This window comes from Microtus oregoni, unplaced genomic scaffold, assembly GCF_018167655.1.
Source record: "Microtus oregoni isolate MIOR12 unplaced genomic scaffold, Mior012 000002F_ref0000024, whole genome shotgun sequence".
Classification (NCBI taxonomy): Eukaryota; Metazoa; Chordata; class Mammalia; order Rodentia; family Cricetidae; genus Microtus; species Microtus oregoni.
In genome coordinates, this window is record NW_024543061.1 from 64,884,265 (window position 1) to 64,903,281 (window position 19,017).

The following is a 19,017-nucleotide window of genomic DNA, read 5'->3' on the forward strand; positions in this document are numbered from 1 at the left end:
AGGAAGCTCTGTACTCAGGTCCCCACGAGTCCTAAGAAAACCACAGATCAGTAAATAGACATGTAAGAAAAGCAGAAAGCTTAGAGACATCAAGGGAAAGAACATGCCGGGACTGTGAGATGGTTTCGCTGGTAAGGGCACTTGTAGAACACTCATGATGATCTGAGTTTGAGCCCCAGGATCCATGGTAGAAGACGAGAGTCCACTTTCAAACATTGTGCTCTTGTATGATTGTGCTCACACGTACACATCACACACATACACACTAAATAATAAAACTGTAATAAAATTTAAAAGATCAAAAGCCCGTGGCTTGAGAGGCCATAAACCCTAGGGCAGCCTGCTTCATGTTGTCAAACTGCTGAATAGTTATGATTATACCCATGGAATGGGTTGCCACTGCTGTCCACCTTGACCCTAGAAGCTTCTTTTGGCAGTGGGCAGCAGTTAATGCAGAGATTTGGGAGTGGTCAGAGTGTAGAGAATAAGTGAGTGTGTAGAGTTCAGCCCTACATGAGACAGTTAAATCACCTCTCCCCCAGAGCATCGCGGAGGAGGAGACAGAAGAACGTAGGAGCTGGAGGATAGGGTGGAGGCTATGAAACAGTGTCCTCTGGAGATGGTGAGGTGTCTTAGTAACTGTTCTGCTGTGAAGAGACACCATGGCCAAGGCAGCAGTGGGAGTTTGAATGTCCTTGGCTCTCAGAACCTCATAAGGAGCAGCACTATTAGGAGGTGTGGCTTTGCTGGAGAGGGTGTGGTCTTGTTGGAGGAAGCGTGTCACTGTTGGGGTGGGCTTTGAGGTCTCCTTTGCTCAAACATTGTTCACTTCCTGTTGTCTGTGGATCAAGATGTAGGACTCTTGGCTCCTTCTCCAGCACCATGTCTGTCTGCACGCTACCACGTAGCACCATGATGATAATGAACTGAACCTCTAAAAATGTAAGCCACCCTTACATTACATATTTTTCCTGGGCTTGGTGTGGGCTTTTGAAACCCCAAAGCCCACCTCTACTGACACATTTCCTTCAACAAGGCCACAACTACTTAAACAAGGCCATAATCTTTCTAAGCCTTCTTAAACAGTTCCACTCCCTAGCGACTAAGCACTCTATGGGGCCATTCTCAATCAAACCACCACATATGGTCTTTACACCATCTATTCTCTGCATGAGATCACACTTCTAAACCTAGTCACCATTCCAGTAGACAGTACTAACTGGACTCAGTGGGTTTTTTAAAAAAAGGGGGAAAAGAAAGGACATGAAAGTGTGTGTGTGTGTCTCGGAAAGTATAGGAGTAGAAAGATGTAGTTGGGGTGGATATGATCAAATATGTTGTAAATGTTATTAAACTTTCAAAGAATTAAAAAAGATGTCCTTTAAAAGATTCAAAGAGTTATTTATTTTATTTGTACGAATGTTTGGCCTGCATCTGTGTTTGTGCACTACGTGCGTGCCTGAAGTGCTTGGATCCAGAAGAGAGTGTTTCTCCCCTGGAATTGAGTTATAATGGTTGCGAGCTGCCATAGAAATGCTGAGAACGAGCTGGGCAGGAGTGGCTGCGCACACCTTTAATCCCAGCACTGGGAAGGCAGAGGAAGGTGGACCTCTGAGTTTGAGGCCAGCCTGATCTATAGAGAGAGTTCCATAACAGTCAGGGTTACAAAGAGAATCCCTGTCTTGAAAAACCAAGAACCAAGAACCAAAACTAACCAACCAAACAAAAACAAAACAAAAAACAAGACAAACAAGCAAAACCAGTAACAGAAAAGTCTTCTCTTTTATTGGTCTTGCATCTCAGCCTGCCAGGCGGAGTTTCTGCCAGGTGGGGTTCAAGGGCCCAACACACCTGCGCTCTTTTTATCATGACTGATACACAGTATCTGCTCCTCTAGGTTCCTTTTTATCATGAATGATATACACAGTATATGCTCCTCTAGGTTCCTTTTTAAATTCAATTCTATGTCCCACACTTCAATTCACTTTATACCCACAATTACTATTTTGTCAGAGGAGACTGGTCTCTGTAGAAATCTTTCTTTCTTTCTTTCTTTCTTTCTTTCTTTCTCTTTCTTCCTTCCTCCCCCTCCATCCCCCCTCTTCTCTCTCTCTCTATCTCTTTTTTGAGATAGGGTCCTATGTAGCCTGACTGCCTTCAAACCTGCTATGAACCTAGCTTTGAACTCCTAACCCTTGGCCTCCACTCCCCAAGTGCTGGATATTGTTGAGTGTCACCTGACCAGCTATGTGTAGAGGTTCTGTAGGTGTTCACATATTCGGGAACACTGAGGCTTCTCAACCTTTCACCACTGCACACGGTGTTCCATAAACACACTCTTTCCCTGTACACTCGGGGGTGTGTTTGCAATGAAAACCAGGCACAGGACTTGCTGAATCATAGGCTGCGCATCTCTCTGGACAGATACTGGCAAGTTGCCTCCCAAAGTGGCTGTACCAGTTCCCGTTCCTACCATCTGGACAATGACAGAACTCAGTGTCCCCCAACTTTGCATACTAAAAATGGTTTCTGGCAGCTTCATTGGAGGAAAATGCTGTCTTGTTTTGGTGCCCGTTCTTAGTATGGGGAGACTGTTTGTGGCTCCTTTGTCGTGACTGATATCTTTCTATCCTTGGGTCACTGTAAGTATCCTGAGGACCATTCTGGGTCTTCCTCCACAAAAGTCCTGTCCTGATTCAGGGAGCAGGGCCTCTGTCAGTCATGTGGATGAATGCCTTCTGGTGTCTGCCATCTGCCCCGAGTCTGAAACAAGCCTCTGCTGGGCAATGGACTTTTCCTTTCTCTCATAGCAAGCACAAAGACTTCAGCCCTGCCTGGTAGGTGCATTCCTTACCTCATTTGTTAGGTGACAGTTGGGACTTGGATGGCTCCCAGCCTCATACTTCAATCTTGATACCTTCCTTAAGATTGTACCAGCTTCCAGTTCAGGTGGAAGGGCTCCTTTGTGCGTTCTGACTTTCTTATTGAGATTAAATGAGTGTGTGTGTGTGTGTGTGTGTGTGTATGTGTGTGGTGTATATATGTGTATTGCAGAGTATGTATGTGTGTGTGGTGTATATGAGTGAGGTGTATATGTATGTGTGTTTGTGTGCATGTGTATATGGTATGTGTATGTGTGTGGTATGTATGTGTGTACATGTGTGTTTGTGTGTGTATGTGTGGTGTACATGTATGGTATGTGTATATGTGTGTGGGGTGTGTGTGTATGTGGTGTGTATGCATGTGTGTATATGTGTGTAGGAAGGGAGCCTAGGGCCTTACATTTGCTAGGCAAATGGTTCGAGGATACAGCTTACAAACAGAGACTTACCTTACATGTTTTAGGCCCTGGGTTCAGTCTCAGAATGTTACTTCTTTTTATGCATGGATACTATTCCATTGTGTGGATACTTAACTTTGTTTACCCATAATACTACCAAAGGGCTGGGGTTATAGGCCAGCTGCAGAACCTTTCTTCATGTCCTGGTTTGCTTTCTGTTGCTGGGATAAACACCATGACCAAAAGCGACTTGAGGTGGACAGGGGAGCCAAGGGAGGAACGCCAGGCAGGCACAGCAACAAAGACCAGGAACAATGCTGCTCATTGGCTTGCTTCCCATGGCTAGTTCAACTACCTTTCTAGTCCCGCCCAGCCCCACCTGCACAGGCCTGCCACCTCCTACAGAGGGCTGGACCCTTCTACATCAGTTAGCAGGTAAGAAAATGTCCCGAGCTCACCAACTCCAGACTGACAGCTGGGGAACCCGCATAAGACTGAACTAGGCCCTCTGAATGAGGGTGACAGTTGTGTGGCTTGGGCAGTTTTTGGGGCCACTAGCAGTGAAACCAGAGTTTATCCCTAGTGCATGAACTGTCTCTTTGGAACCCATTCCCTTTGGAGGGATACCTTGCTCAGCCTAAATACAGGGGATGGGCTGTGGTCCTGCCTCAAGTGATGCTACAGACTTTGTTGACTCCCTATAGGAGGCCTCGCCCTGAGGAGTGGATGGGGTGGGGTGGGGAGAAGATGGGGGGAGTGGGAGGATGGAAGGGAGAGAGAACTGGGATTGGTATGTAAAATAAGATTGTTTTAGAAATAAAATAACGGGTAGGGGTGGCGCACGCCTTTAATCCCAGCACTCAGGAGGCAGAGGCAGGTGGATCTCTGTGAGTTTGAGGCCAGCCTGGTCTACAAGAGCTAGTTCCAGGACAGGCTCCAAAACCACAGAGAAACCCTGTCTGGGAAAAAACAAACAAAAAACAGAAATAAAATAAAATATTTTAAGTGGAAGAAGAAAAGAAAGAAAAAAGGAAAATGTCCCATAGGCAGGCCCACAGGCCAAACGGATGGACACAATTCTCAACTGAGATTCCTTTCCCTACATAGGTCCAGGTTCGTGTAAGCTGGCAAAAACAAACCATGATAGCTAGCGTGCATGGGGTCCCATGTTCAAACCCTGTACTGCCATGCAGAAACCTTTAAAGAAGGAAACCATGATGCTGTAAACATTCATTCATGCACAGGTTTTTGTGTGAGCTTGTTTCTCACTCTCTTGTTAGTCTGTACCCACTGACGGAATCGCTGACTCATAAGGTATATGAGTCACTTTTTCTATTGCCAAGATCAAACACTTATCAAAAGCAAATTAAGGGAGGAAGGTGGCCAGTCACTCTGTGCTGTCAGGAGGCAGAAGCAGGTGGGTTCTGTGCCCTTTCATCAAGTCCAGGACCCCGGCCCATGGGGTGGTGCCACCCACATTCAGGAAAGGTCTTTCTACCTGTATTAACTACTTTTCTATTGCTGTGATAAAATACCATAACTAAGGCAACTTACAGACAGAAGGATAAATTGGGGCCTATGGTTCCAAAGGGTTGGGGTCCATAAGGGCAGAGACAGTATGGCAGCAGGCAGCAGACACGGCAGCCAGAGGGAGAAGCTGAGAACCAAGGACTCACATCATGAAATGCAGTCAGTAGGGGAAAAGTACTGGAAATGGTTAAACCTCAAAGCCTGCCCCCGAACCCTGACATACTTCCTTTAGCAAGGCCACACCTCTTAGTCCTCTGCAAATAGCACCACCTACTGGAGATCAGGTATTCCAACACCTAAGCCTATGGGGGACATTTCCATTTAAACCGCCACACTACCTCAGTTAATCCAATCTAAAGTCCTCTCAAGAACATGCTCAGAGAGTTTTCTTTTAAGGGAATTCTAGATCTTATCGGGTTCTGTTACAAGTCCACCCCTTGAAGAAATGACACCAAGACATCGCTTTCAAGCCAGAACCTTCCATCTTCATCCACATAATTACAAAGCCATTTTACAAGATAAATTCAATGAATCAATAAATGTCCCCATAGTCTGTAAGAATCCCAACACTTTTCAAAAGTCCAAAGTCTGTTCTCTGAACTGTGAGTGCCTATATGATAAAAAGATTACAAGCTTCCAGTCTACATGGCCCAGAACAAACAGTCCTCTTCAGAAGGAGGAATGGGGACATAGTGGGCACTAATCAGACCAAGGCAAGACTCAAGTGTAGCATGGTAGACACCAAGGGTTCATGGAGCTCCAGATAGCTTGGGTTGCCTCCCCTCTCCCTCCAGTGCTGTCTGTAGCACTCACTGCCTCTTGATCCAGCCCCTCCTCATGTCTATGTAATCTTCCTGATATGAACAAAGATATTCTAAAAAGACTGACACTTTCCCCTCTCTTTGGCTATCGAACTATAAATAATGGCTCCCCAAGAAACTGGAATTTCCCACAAATCCCATGCCTGAGAAGGAAGGCTGGTACCAGCCAGAGGAGGAATGTGTTTCTGGGAAAGAGATTTCACACAGTTCTGACAACTTGTTAGATGGCCTTGCAGGGGAGATTGGAGACCATGATTTGTTAGTGATAGATGGGACGTCTTGAGCAGGACCTCGCTTCTCTACTTCAACCCGGACCTCACATCAGGACCACAGAAATAGACTTGACTGTACTTGGAACTCTTTGTTCTTCTTCCTAATGTGGCCACACCTGATTGGGATGTCCCTCTGTATGCTGTGAATATATTTTTATTATCATTGGTTAATAAAGAAGCTTATTTGGTGGTGGCCGGGCAGAATAGAGCCAGGTGGGAAATCCAAGGAAAGATAAAGGGAAAAGGAAGATGGAGTCAGGGAGATGCCAGCTGCTGCCAGAGAAGCAAGCAAGATGTAAGAGGTAGTTAATAATAAGCCTGAGCTAATAGGCCAAACAGTTTGTAATTAATATTAAGCCTCAGGGTGGTTATTCAGAAACTGGCGGGCAGGAAAGAAACCTCCAGTTACACACACTGAATCAATCACCGTTTCCTGCATTTCACTATGACTTTGCCCATTGAGGATGAGTGGCCAGCCTGGGTTGTTATGACTCAGGCTCTCATTAGCCACGGCAGGAGAGAAGACATTTTGGGTACTGTCACGTGTAACTGGTCACTGGTGTGTGGGTTCATGCGGGTCCGAGAAATGAAGACTCGGAGACACATGAGAATAAACTTCACCTCTGTGGCTGCAGGGGACTCAGTCTCGGTGAACTGAAGCACTGTCCCTTCGCCTCAAGGCAGCTTTATTTTTCATGCATTTACACTTGAGCTAGTAGATTTCCATATCTCCAAACAAATTGATTGAGGCTTCCAACAGTACAATGCCGGGTGCAAATACCTGATTCGTGAGGTCCCACGGTTTTCTGGGTTTCCTCTGACCCGAGTTTTGTTCAGGCTTTGTGTCCTTGGGAAACTCACTTAGGACAGCGAAGGGTTTTATAACACAAAGGAAGGCTCAGGGGCTGTATGAAAACTCTGAGCCAGGCCAGGTATCACCCTGCGGGGTATCATGGCTACTGGAGGTTTTGCTTGCTATCGCTCTGGTGCCAGGTCAGGGGGACATTATACCACAGGGTAGCAGCCACTTGACCCCAGACAGAGAAGAAACGTGAACTAGTCCCACACAGTTTCTGGAACCATCACATTTCAGGGATTTTCCATACCTTCCCACATCGTTCACTATCAGTTTCTCTTCCCTCTGTTTGGTAAAGCGCAGACACGGGTGCTCGGATTTTCTTTGGGATTCTTGAGTAATTTTGACCTTTGGTGAGCCTCTCCCTGGTAGTGTCTTCTTGTAGTTTTGGGTCTCCTTTGAACTGTTTTGGTTTTGTGCCATTTCAGCAATGCTCTGGTGACTGGCTTTGCCTTCGGCAGTTCTCTATTGCTGAGGTTTTGCTGAGGTATTTGGGCTACTGTGCTCTATGTATGACTGTCCTTGTTATTTTGACAGCTCTTTTGAGCAAATTAGGAGTCCTCTTGAACTATCTGGGCACTTACCACGTTACAGGGAATTGAAGTCTGTTGGTCTTTTGGGGCTCTGCTCTGTTGAGCCCTTGGAGGTCTGTTGAACCATTTGAAACATAGAATAAGGGTGTTGCCATCTCTATTGTGATTTGTGTAGCTATGGAAACAATGAATCTGTAGCATCCTTATTCTCCCTCGTGAGGAGAATTCAAGTTGACTTACTTTTTGTAAACTTAGGATAGTTAAATTAATTTGTAAGGAGCAAAAATTAATTTTCTCCTAAAATTTCTGAAAACAGTTGAGCTGAAAAACTCTGGTCACTTCAGTTTTAAGTTTTTAAAAAGAATTTTTATTCGTGTGTGTGTGTGTGTGTGTGTGTGTGTGTGTGTGTGATGGGGGTATGGGTGCCCATGGAGTTCAGTTCAGAAGACAGCATTAGATCCCCTGGAACTGAAGACAGAGGTGTTGTGGTGCCCTGTATGGATGCTGGGCACAGACCTTGGGTCCTCTGAAAGAGCAGCAAGTACTGTTAATCAGTAAGCCACCTCTCCAGCCTCTTGGATATTTTTAAACTCATTGAACTCTAAAATAATATTTTTGGCATACTTAATTTGAAATGTATGCCTGTGTGTTCATGAATGCAAAAGTTTAAGAATGATTTGAGGGCTCTATTAACACATATAGTGAAAAGTCTTGTGTAGGCGAACTTTTCTGTCTCACCAGCTTCTCTCCAAATAACCACACAGAGTCTTATTATTAATTATAAATTCTTGGCTGCTAGCTTAGACTTATTACTAACCAGCTCTTACAACCTAAATTAACTCATATTTCTTATCTGCCCTCTGCCACATGGTGGTACCTTCTTTCAGCACAGCATGCTCATCTTCCTTCTCTCCATGTCTCCATGTGACCCCTGAAATTCTTTCCTCTCTTCTTCCCAGCATCCTCTTGTTATGCTCAAAGTCTGGAACCCCAAAATACCACCAAAAGACAGAATCCATAGGATCCCTGATTGGTCTCTCTTGGTAGGGTGAGGTATTATCCATTTCTGATTGGCCCCTCCCTGTGGGGCATAGAGTTCTTGGTTCCGGTGGTCAAGGGAAGGTCAGGGGCTGCCACTTTGCTGACTGGGCGGGACTGCTCAGGTCTTTGTGCTATAGCTGTAGTTCTGCTGAGGCCTGGGTCTCTCACTCTTAGTCTGGTTCTCTGTCTAACCTTATCCTGCCTAGCTGTGGGCCTGTCAGCTTCTTTATTAAGCAAGTCACAGTGACATATGTTCACTCCGTGTAAAGGAATATTCCACAGTCTTGGGTTTGGGATCTAAGGGGACACTGAGACAGGGGCTCAAGAGCACCCTGAGACAGACTGTCTTATGGGTAAGAGGTTTGTGAGAAGACCTGTGACTGTCACAGGGAGACAACAGGACAAGAGTTCTGAGGAGAATTCAGGCCCCAGTGCCAGAGAGATGGCATGGAGGGGGTGAGGTGGGGCACTCTGAGGAGCACGCAGGCCCAGGTGGAAGGAATGGAGGCTTCTTTTAGTTTTCTCAGGAAGGGAGGAGGTTCCATGTCATGTGCTTGGTGAGTCCTCCATGGCCTGTTCCTGCAAACAGGCTGTCTCTCTGCTTCCTGAACAGCTGGGGGTAGAGAGGGAGTTTGCATTTGAGAAAGGAATGGAAGACTTTGAAGGTGTGGAGGAAGTAGGAAGGAGGAGGCCCGGTAAGTTAATGTGTTACCACCACATGGGTGTCACAGGCAGCCACCGACAGCTCGGAGTCTGTCAGCCTGAGGTGAGGGTGCAGAATCAGCTCTGTGTGAGCTGTGAACAGTCATAGCCTGAGGAGTGTCTGCTCTGAGGGCTAACACAGAAGGACCGCGCTTCTGTCTCCTCTTTCACTCTTCCTTTGCAAATAATAATAATAATTAAATATAGAAATTTAATAGTGAACTGTAATATTTGGGACTAAGAGCAAAGAACCAAAACCCAAACCTGGTTAGCTGAAGTCGTCAGTGTTGGGAAAGAGTAAGCGGCACGTGAACAAACCAAAGTCACTCGACAAGGCAGTTTTCTTAGTTTTGCAAAATGTGTGCAGTAACCTAAACCAGGCGAGCAAGCACACCAGGGTGAGAGCCGGTGGCAACTGTGTCTCTTTCATTGGTGGGGAAGGGTGTGACAGTCTGACATTCTCAAGTGTTAGCTCTGAAAACTGAGGCTGAGAAAATTGTTACAGAATGTATAAGATGTGTAACTAACGTCTTGCTTAAAAAATGTTTTTTTTTTTGAGGCTCAAGGAGAATTTTATTAATAGTTTAAAAGGAAAAACTCCAGAGCAAGCCAAGTGCAAATCTTGACCAGAGCCTAGAGGAGGGAGATAGGAAAGCAAAGAACACACCGTGTGGTCTGAGGTAAGCGGCGTGGAGGTTGGCCGCACGACAGACAGGCAGACAGCCTCGTGGCAGACAAGTGGCTAAATGACCACATGGCAGGGAGGGGACTTTAGAGGAGGAGTAAGGAGCTCAAGTACCAGAAAAAGCTACAGAGGCTCTGGCAGTATCTTAAAGAAAGAGAGAGGAGAAAGGAAACACCGCAGAACGGTAGTCAGACCCGCCAGCACCTGGTGCGGCTGGAGGAACGCTGTCGTTCAGACGCAGAGATGACCGTATTGTCCAAGAGTCCTGAGATCTTCTGAAACACTTCCTGCCAGGTAAGCTTAAGACAAACACTCAAAAGATAATTGACCTGTATGTCTAGATACTTTTGAATGATTTCTGGGCCTTGTCCATATGAAATAGCCATATGTTTTGTCAATATTCAATGAACTAACTTTGCTACTGGGATAATTAATAATGATTTTTGGCCGTTTTTTTTTGGGAAATAGTATTATGAGATGGTGCATTTTACCAACAACTTTTTGTGTATGTACATTTTATTTTTTAGACTGCATGTGAGATTTATTTCTGAAGAGGGGATAGGAGAGCACCGTGGAAGCCCCATAACGTGGAACCTGCCGCTTGTCCTGGAGACCACGATTGGGGATCTATTTGACCCCACAGCTATCAGGAATAAGCTGCTTCTCAGCGGCCATGTCTCCAAAGTCACCCGTATAGAGCCTAGTGAAGTCCCAACTTCTTTCAGATGTGGATCGTCTGGCAGCCAGGGAACAGGAACTTGGCTTACACAGAGCCTCAATCACTCGTCCTTACTCTACGCCCTGATGTAGATGGATGTGTGAACCATGGCCAGTGTGAACCATGGCCAGTGTGAACCATGGCCAGTGTGAACCATGGCCAGTGTGAACCATGGCCAGTGTGAACCATGGCCAGTGTGAACCATAGCCACTGTGCCCTGTGGCTTCCCAAAGGCCCCATGCATACCTGTCCGGAGCCTAGACTGGGGACAACATTGAGATCAGAGACTTGAATAATTGCCAGAAAGTTGTCCCCAAGATCCCTTTGGGCAACCCATACAGTCAACAGGCTGCATACACCACCAATGAGGTTGCTGTTGGCAACCACTGAGTACCAGGCTCCCGTGGGAAAGTGTATATACAAGTTTCTGTATTTTCCTAAGATAATTGCTTATGCTTCTTGCTATTTTTCAGGACTTTGACTACTTGGAAAACGAGGTCAGGGTTGGTTTATGTATCTGTGTGTGTTAAAGGTTTTTAAACGGCCACTTTAGGACTGGGGAGATGGCTCAGTGATTAAGAGCACTTACTGCTTCTGCTCTCCATTTAAGCTAAACCTAAAAAAAAATTAAAAAGAGGGCTGGCAAGATTGCTCAGTGGGTAAAGGTGCTTGTTCCCAAGCTGACAATTTGAGATGGATACTGGGGACCCACAGGGTAGAAGGAGAAAACCAGTTCCTGCAAGATGTCCTCTGCCCTCCACATGCATTCTTGCATGCATGCATGCTGTGTGTGTGTGTGTGTGTGTGTGTGTGTGTGTGTGAGAGAGAGAGAGAGAGAGAGAGAGAGAGAGAGAGAGAGACTAATAAACAAATACAATTTAAAAAGCAACAAGCCAACACCTCCTGTCAGGACTGTGAAGATGGACTTGAGCCACTAAATTTCTTTGATCTTCAAGTGGCCCCGTTGACTAAACCTGATATTCTACTTACCTGTTTAATTGTCCCGCTGGACAGGCGGCCAGTCCAGATCGTTAAGGTTAGCAGAGCTCAGGCTCTGACCCTCAAAACTCCGGTAACGTCACAGCCCTCGTCAGCAGGTGTCTTCTAGCGCGGGCACACTCAACATCCTGTGGTCTCAGGCAGCATAGGCTCTGCCTTTACAGTTTCACCTGACGTCCTCTCAGAGCCTGCTAGCTGGGACTCTAACTCTGAAACAGATTACTTGTCCATAGTGGCTCTCTGGAGCCTTGGTGCAAGCCTCTACCATTCCTTTATTCTGGCAGGTGCCACGGCTGCCAGGCAGTACTGTGCCAAGTTCTGCTGCCAGCTCAAGGTGTAGCCAGCCTGGTTGGACCACTGTGTCCACCGACTTCTGTGTAGCCCCGGGAAGACAGTTCCCTACGGGGTTGTTCTGGGACAGGGAACTTCCGCTGCATAGGTTAGGCTTTCACTACTCAGATGAGTTTTCACAAGGTGGAGACTTCAATGGGTAGCACCTTTTCTCCTGTGCTCCATAGTACAAGGGTCCTCTCTCTTTCCCTTTCCCTTTCCCCCAGCTGCTTACTGGGTAAGGGCAGAAAGCAGTAACCATGACACGGTCTGAATGTTATCCTGTTTTGAAATTTCATTTATTTATTTATTTATTTATTTATTTATTATACAATATTCTGTCTGTGTGTATCTCTGCAGGCCAGAAGAGGGTACCAGACCTCATTACAGATGGTTGTGAGCCACCATGTGGTTGCCGAGAATTGAACTCAGGACCTTTGGAAGAGCAGGCAATGCTCTTAACCATCTCTCCAGCCCCTGTTTTGAAATTTCAATTTCTTTTGAATTCTGCTTCATTCACATTCTCAAGTCAGAGGGAGATTAGAGACGGATTCTTTGCCACAGCCCCAATGCAACATCAACAGACTCCAACTGAGCTTCTGACAAAGTCCCTGTTCCCCTCCGAAAGCTCACGAGTGAGTTCCCAGTGTCTGGATTGCTTTTGGCACTCTGGTCTCCTATACGCCCACCAGGATGGCACATTAAAGTCTGTTTCCAATATTCTAGAGGTTTCTAGTTTGAAGCTTCAAATGCTTCCATGTTCTTCTGGCAAATTTGTTCCAAAGGCTAAGAACCAGGCAGTCAGGTTTATCATAGCAATGGTCCACCTCCTCCCGCCCCACCCTGAGACAGGGCTTCTCTGTGTAACAGCCCTAGCTGTCCTGGAACTCCCTCTGTAGAGCAGGCTGACCTCAAACTCACAGAGATCCACCTGCCTCTGCCTCCCGAGTGCTGGGATCAAAGGCGTGCGCCACCACCGCTCGGTGTTATTTGTCCTTTATATTACTGAGTAATAAGGAGTTTTTTTTCTCCTTAATGTATGCCAGGTACTACATCCTTATTGGGTATTCAACTTAGAAGTGCCTTCTGGACTGGTGAGATGGGTCAGCACAAACCTAATAAGCAGATGTCAGTCACTGGCCCATGTGAAAATGTCTGACTTATGTGCACATCTGGAACCGCAGCACTCCTGTGGGTGAGACAGCAGGACACACGGAAGAATTGCCTGTAAACTCACAGCCAGCTACCGGGAGCACACAGAGTAACAGAAACGAAAGATACGACTGTGACAAGGTGAAAAGAGGGAATCAACTCTCAAATGTTGTTCTCTGGGGCTGGAGGGTTGATGGCTCAGCAGCAAGAGTGCCGGCTGCTTTTGCAGAGGACCTCGGTTCAGTTCTCAGCACCTGCAAGAGGTGGCTCACAATCACCTGTGACTCCAGTGCCAAATGCCCTCTTAGGGCCTCTATGGGCACTGCATGCATGTGGGGCACATACTATAAGTAGACTCACACGGATACACAAAAATAAAAATAAATTTTAAAGCCAGGAGGTGGTGGCGCATGCCTGTAATCCCAGCACTTGAGAAGCAGAGACAGGCGGATCTCCCTGAGTTTGAGGACACCCTGGTCTACAGAGTGAGTTCCGGGATAGTCGGGGATATACAGAAAAACCTTGTCTCAGAGGAAAAAAAATTAAAAGTGTAGAAGTTGTTCTCTGACCTTCACATGCATGTTTTGACATCCAAATGCACACTAAAAATAATGATAATAATAAAACATAGGCCTGGAGATATGGCTCAGCAGTCAAGAGCACTGGCTGCTCTTCCAGAGGACCTGGGTTCCAATTCCCAGCACCCACATGGCAGCTCACAACTGTCTCTAACTCCAGTTCCAGGGATTCTACACCTTCACACAGACATACATGCAGGGAAAATACAAATACACATTGAATAAAAACAAATTTATTTTTAAAAAAAAACACCCCCAAATAGTATTTCTTACCTTTCAGTTATCTGTCATCTTCCTTTCCTCTTTGTTTGTTATCTTTTGATGTGTGAACGCTTTCAGTCTTGAATTTCTATTTTTTCTTCTGTTCCTTACACTTTTGATGATGCACTTAGAAACTGCCACCTAAGCCGAGGCCACAGAGGTTTTCACCTGCCTCCTTCTAACGGTTCTATAGTTCTAATTCTTGTATTTCGTTCTTGGATCAATATGAGTTAATTTCCTTTTTACCTAAACGCTGGGGTTGAACCCGTGGCTTCGTACATGCTAGGCAAGTGCTCTCTTCCGTGTTACACCCGCAAGCAGAGTTTTTAAGTTTTTAAAAATAGAATCTCAGGTAGAAGTCAATATACATTCCATTGCTGGTGGGTACGCAGTTGTCTCAGCACCTCAAATCAGAAAAAAACTATTATTTTCTCGCAGGACAGTCTTGATACCCTCACAGGAATCAGTTGATATGGTTTGATTTCTGGGCTCTAAGTTTTATTCCGTTCATCTACGTCCATCTTTATGTCAATCCTAAGTTTTGGGTACTGTAGTTTAATAGAAGTTGGGGTTGGTAGTGCATGCCTATATAATCCCAGCCGTTAGGAGGCTGAGGCAGGAGGATTACTGTAAACCAAAGTTCTGCCTGGGCTATGGCGAGACTGTTCTCAAAAGAAAACGGAAATTAGAAAGTCTGAGTCATCTGCCTTTGTTCTTTTCTGAAATCATATTTTTACGTTAATTTGTTGATTCATTTTGGGTGTGGGTGTGAGTGTATCCACGTGTGCAGGTCGGAGGACAGCTTGGAGAAGCTGACGCTCTCCTTCCACCATCGTAGGTCCCAGGGGTCACACTCGGGTTGTCAGGCTGGTGGCACATGCCTGTATTTGCTGAGCCACCTTTGTGGCCTCCCCAAAATAATTCCATGCCTTTTGAATTGCCGTATAAATTTTAGGATTAGTTTAACTTATGCATAAAGGGAAAACTGGAATTTTCATAGGCATCATATTGGATACACAGGTAGAACTTGGCAGTCTTGGCATCCGAACCCTTTCAGGTCTTTACTCCGTGGACTCCCAAGTCTTTGGATCTGGTTAGTTCTTATTAGTGCCTTTAAAGATTTTGTGGTTTTCATTGTATAAGTCTTACAATTTATTTGCTAAATTTCTTAATAAGGTTTTAATCTTTCCAATGCTATCGTAACTGGAATTATTGAGATAGAGTTTCTCTGTGTAACAGAGCTCTGGCTGTCCTTTGTAGACATGGCTGGCCTCAAACTCACAGAAATCCCCCTGTCTCTGCCTCCTGAATGCTAGGATTAAAGTGGCACCACCATGCCTGGCTCCCTGGTTTTATTTCATTCATTTATTCATTTGTTTTAAAGAAGGAAGTGTCTCATGTAGTCCAGGATGGCCTCAGATTGATTTTGTAGCTAAGAACGACCTTGAACAGCTGATTCTCCTGTCTCCATGTCCTAAGTATTAAGACTATAGATCTGGCTGGGTGGTGGTGGCACACTTGGGAGGCAGAGGCAGGCAGATATCTCTGTGAGTTCAAGACCAGCCTGGTCTACAGAGTGAGCAACAGGATAGGCTCCATAGCTACACAGAGAAACCCCGTCTCAAAAAAAAAAAAAAAATCAAAAAAGAAAAAAAGACTACAGACGTGACACCACATCCAACTAATTTTGTTTTCAATTATCCACTGTGTAAACTGCTTCTTCATTTATTTAAGAGGGTCTCCTGGAGCTCCAGCTAGCCCCAGTGAGTGCTGCTGGGCCGGGCTGCATGGCGCCTTTGGAAGAAGGGCAAATGTTTTCTACATAGCACAGGATGATAGCCAGGGCTGTAGGTGTGTTGCTATGGCAGCCTGGGTGCTGTTGCTGGGGTTCTGCATGTAACTTATCTGAAGTCATAGATGGAGCGTTAGATTCTGTGACATGAAGGGAACGTGGCTGACTAATTTTTCCCACGCTCCCATCACGTCGGGTGGCTTCCTGGGCCAGGAAAGTTTGAGAACTATGAGCTTGTGTCTAGAGAATCCTTGTTTCTTCTAGATGCCTCTCCTCCTAGAGGGGGCAAGGGTTGTGGTGATTTTTCTTTTCTTTCTGAGATAGGGCCTTATGTAGCCTAGACTAACCTCCAACTCAGTATGTAGAGCTGAGGACGGCCAAGAGCTGACATACAGGTGTGGCCACCATACCCGGCCACTGTTGTGTTTTGTGTTTCTCAGCCTTTTGTATGTACTGTCTGTAGGTATGTTTAGTCACGGACTTGGCTCATGTCAACACTGACGCCTAACTCTTCTCTTTTATGTAAAAGTTAGGTCAGAATTGGCATTTCCACGAACATATGGCCTACAGAGATGTTGAGAATGACAGGCACGGGCAAGGGAAGGCCAGAGGAGGCTGAAGACGGAGTCCTAGGGCAAACCCAAGGACCAGGGAGATGGCAAAGCTCTGAAGGAGTATTGGACCCTCTGAGGTAAATGTCTGTTTGCCCTTCCCGAGACCATCCCTTGAATCCATCCCTTGTGGTGGGTTTGCTGTTCAAGGTCTGTGAATGAGTCTGTCTCTGCTGTAGCAGGGAGGGTGTAGGTGAGGAGAATGAGTGGATGGGTAGGTGGGAACTGATGCTTGCCTCAGAGGGAGAATGTGAGCAAGTATCGGGTAGAGGTAGCCGTCCAGCGAGCGGTACTGGTGAATGCGCACCGGAACAGTGAGTCACCAGCTGCTTCTCTGCCAGGCCTGAGCTCAGTGTAAGAACTCGGGGTGCCTGAGGCAGAGCAGGACTCAGAATGGAAGGGAAGTAATCAAGAGCCCAGGAGGACAAGGTAGAGAGTAGGCAGACGGGAGAGGATATCACCTTTCTTAGAGTTTGGAGTAGTAAAATGGGAACGTCAGGATCGGCAGCGTGGGTCGGCAGTGCGGAGACCCCAGGGTCGTCGGTGTGGAGACCCCAGGAGACCTGGACTAGGCAGGCAGTTCGGAGACTGAGAAGCCACAAGCACATATCCATGCTAAAGAATGAGACAGACTGGCAAAGGGCTAGAATAAGAGGTAGGATGGTGTGAGTGTGTTGATTTCTTTTTTTTATAATTTATTTAATTTTATTCTTTGTGCATTGGTGTGAGGGTGTCGGATCCCCTGGGACTGTGAGCTGCATTGTGGGTGCTGGGAATTGAACCCAGGTCCTCTGGAAGAGCGGTCAGTGCTCTTAACTTCTGAGCCAGCATCTCTCCAGCTCCTCATTATTTTAAGACAAGGTTTCTCTGCGTAGTCTAGTGACATAGGACTTATTGTACAGTCACAACTGGCCTCACGTTCTTTATTTTCCTGCCTCCACCTCCCAAGCACTGATTCATATGACCATGCCCAGCTGTTTGTGTATTTTTGTATTAGAGGTTACAGAAAAAGGGTCTGTGAACAATTACTGATATGGTAAACAAATCTTAGCTTATTAATCCATTTAAAGGTCTAGTATTCCTTATGCCTTTTAAGTTCAAATTACACATCTTGCTATTATGAAGCTCTCCGCATGTGTATGCTGGGGACTGAGGTTGCTTAGTAACCCACCTACCCACTGAGCCATCTCTCCAGACCCATCATCCTTTTCTTTCTTTCCTTTTTAGAAGCAGGGTCTCACCAGGTAGTCCTGATGGGCCCCGTAACTTGCCACTGTGCTTAGCTCCCATTTATCCTTTTTGAAATTAAAATTTTATTAAGTCAACTTGAACAGTCTAAACTCCATTATAAATATAGCCCATTGGATCCTCTAAATATTTTAAAGTGCTTGTCTAAATTTAACACCAAATATATTTGGTTTTCTTTTTAAGCATTTAGATGCATGATGGGGCAGATATCTTTTTAGAAAGAGTCTTGCAACATAGCCAAGGTTAGCCTCAATGCTCTGTAGCCTAGGATATCCTCGAACTCTTGATCTTTCTGTATCAGCCTCCTCTGTGCTGGCATTATAAGTGTATATTACCATTAGTCCAGACAACCAACTCCAATGAGAAAAAAAATCCCTAACCACTTAGATGCTTCTTGTTAGCCCAACATGTTTACATTTAGCAATCACAATTCCTTGAAATACTATAATTGTTTACAGTCAGCATGTAAACCTTTCCAACTTAGAATCACAGTCCTCGCCAATGTTTCTATTGTTGTGATGAACACCATGAAGGAAAGCTAGCTGGGGAGGAAAGGGTGTATTTGACTTACACTTCCGCACTGTACTCCATCACTGAAGAAAGCCAGGATGGGAACTCAAACAGGGCAGGAACCAGGAGGCAGGAGCTGATGCAGGGGCCATGGAGGGGAGCTGCTTACTGGCTTGCTTATCATGACTTACTCAGCTTGCTCTCTTACAGAATGCAGGACTAGCAGGTGGCACCTCCCACATCAATTACTAATTAAGAAAATGCCCTCCAGATGGATCTTACGGAGGTATTTTATCAACTGAGGATCCTTCCTTTCAGCTGACTCTAGTTTGTGTCAAGGTGACATAAAACTAGACAGTACCATCACTAATATTGAAATGATGACATCTTTAAATTACACGTTTTCAAAGCACAATGAGGCAAATCTATAGCTCTCCAGGTGAAATCCTTTGTAAAAACCTTTGCAGAAACTTTAGCAAACATCGCGGTAGTTCTTGTGAATAAGAATCGCTGTCTAGCCTGAGTCTCCTTTGCTTCGCTTCTGACGCGGATTTTAGTGCTTAGATCTTACATAACCCTGAGAGGGGCCGAGGAAGGCTGGGACCTCTGCCTGCCTCTGTGGTGAGCCTGAAGACCGCTATAGGGGTCGCTGTTGGGGTTTCTTCTCAGGGGAGGAGAAACGCCGAGGGTGAAGTGGAGACAATCAAGAAGCAGCTGGAACCCGGGCCGCACCTCCTCCAACTGTGATAAGGGGAGTTGTCCTCCACAGGTCCCAGCCCTCGTTGCTGGGTAACTGAGCGCCATCCAGGCGCTAGAGAGGGAAGGAGATCCCGACTGGGCCTGGGAGGGACAGAAGTCTGGCAGCCGCTGTGTTTCTGCAGCCAAGGGTCAGCCAGTCGTGGGTGACGAGGTGAGCAAGACCTGCACCGCCGCAGACTCGCAGAGCCCTGTGGCCACCGATTCGGTCCTACATCTGCCTCTCGGGGCTTCTACACATTTCTCGTGCGGTCAGCCATAACCCGTAAGAGGAGGAATTTCCAGGAAATGTGGTCTTATCTTCACTAAGATGGTATGAAGTTAGCGAGAGGGCTCCAAATC

At 46.0% G+C, this 19,017-nt stretch overlaps 1 long non-coding RNA gene and 1 other non-coding gene across 2 annotated transcripts; one reads left to right on the forward strand and one right to left on the reverse strand.

Annotated features, from left to right (window-relative positions):
* Positions 1–10,743: 10,743 nt before the first annotated feature.
* On the reverse strand, positions 10,744–10,880 carry LOC121443914. Its single transcript, XR_005973725.1, has one exon. It is a non-coding gene; the product is annotated as a small nucleolar RNA SNORA70 (small nucleolar RNA).
* A 1,309-nt stretch (positions 10,881–12,189) lies between these two features.
* On the forward strand, positions 12,190–18,156 carry LOC121443473. Its single transcript, XR_005973669.1, has 4 exons — positions 12,190–12,402; positions 12,814–13,060; positions 16,084–16,241; positions 18,115–18,156. It is a non-coding gene; the product is annotated as an uncharacterized LOC121443473 (long non-coding RNA).
* The last annotated feature ends 861 nt before the right edge of the window (positions 18,157–19,017 follow it).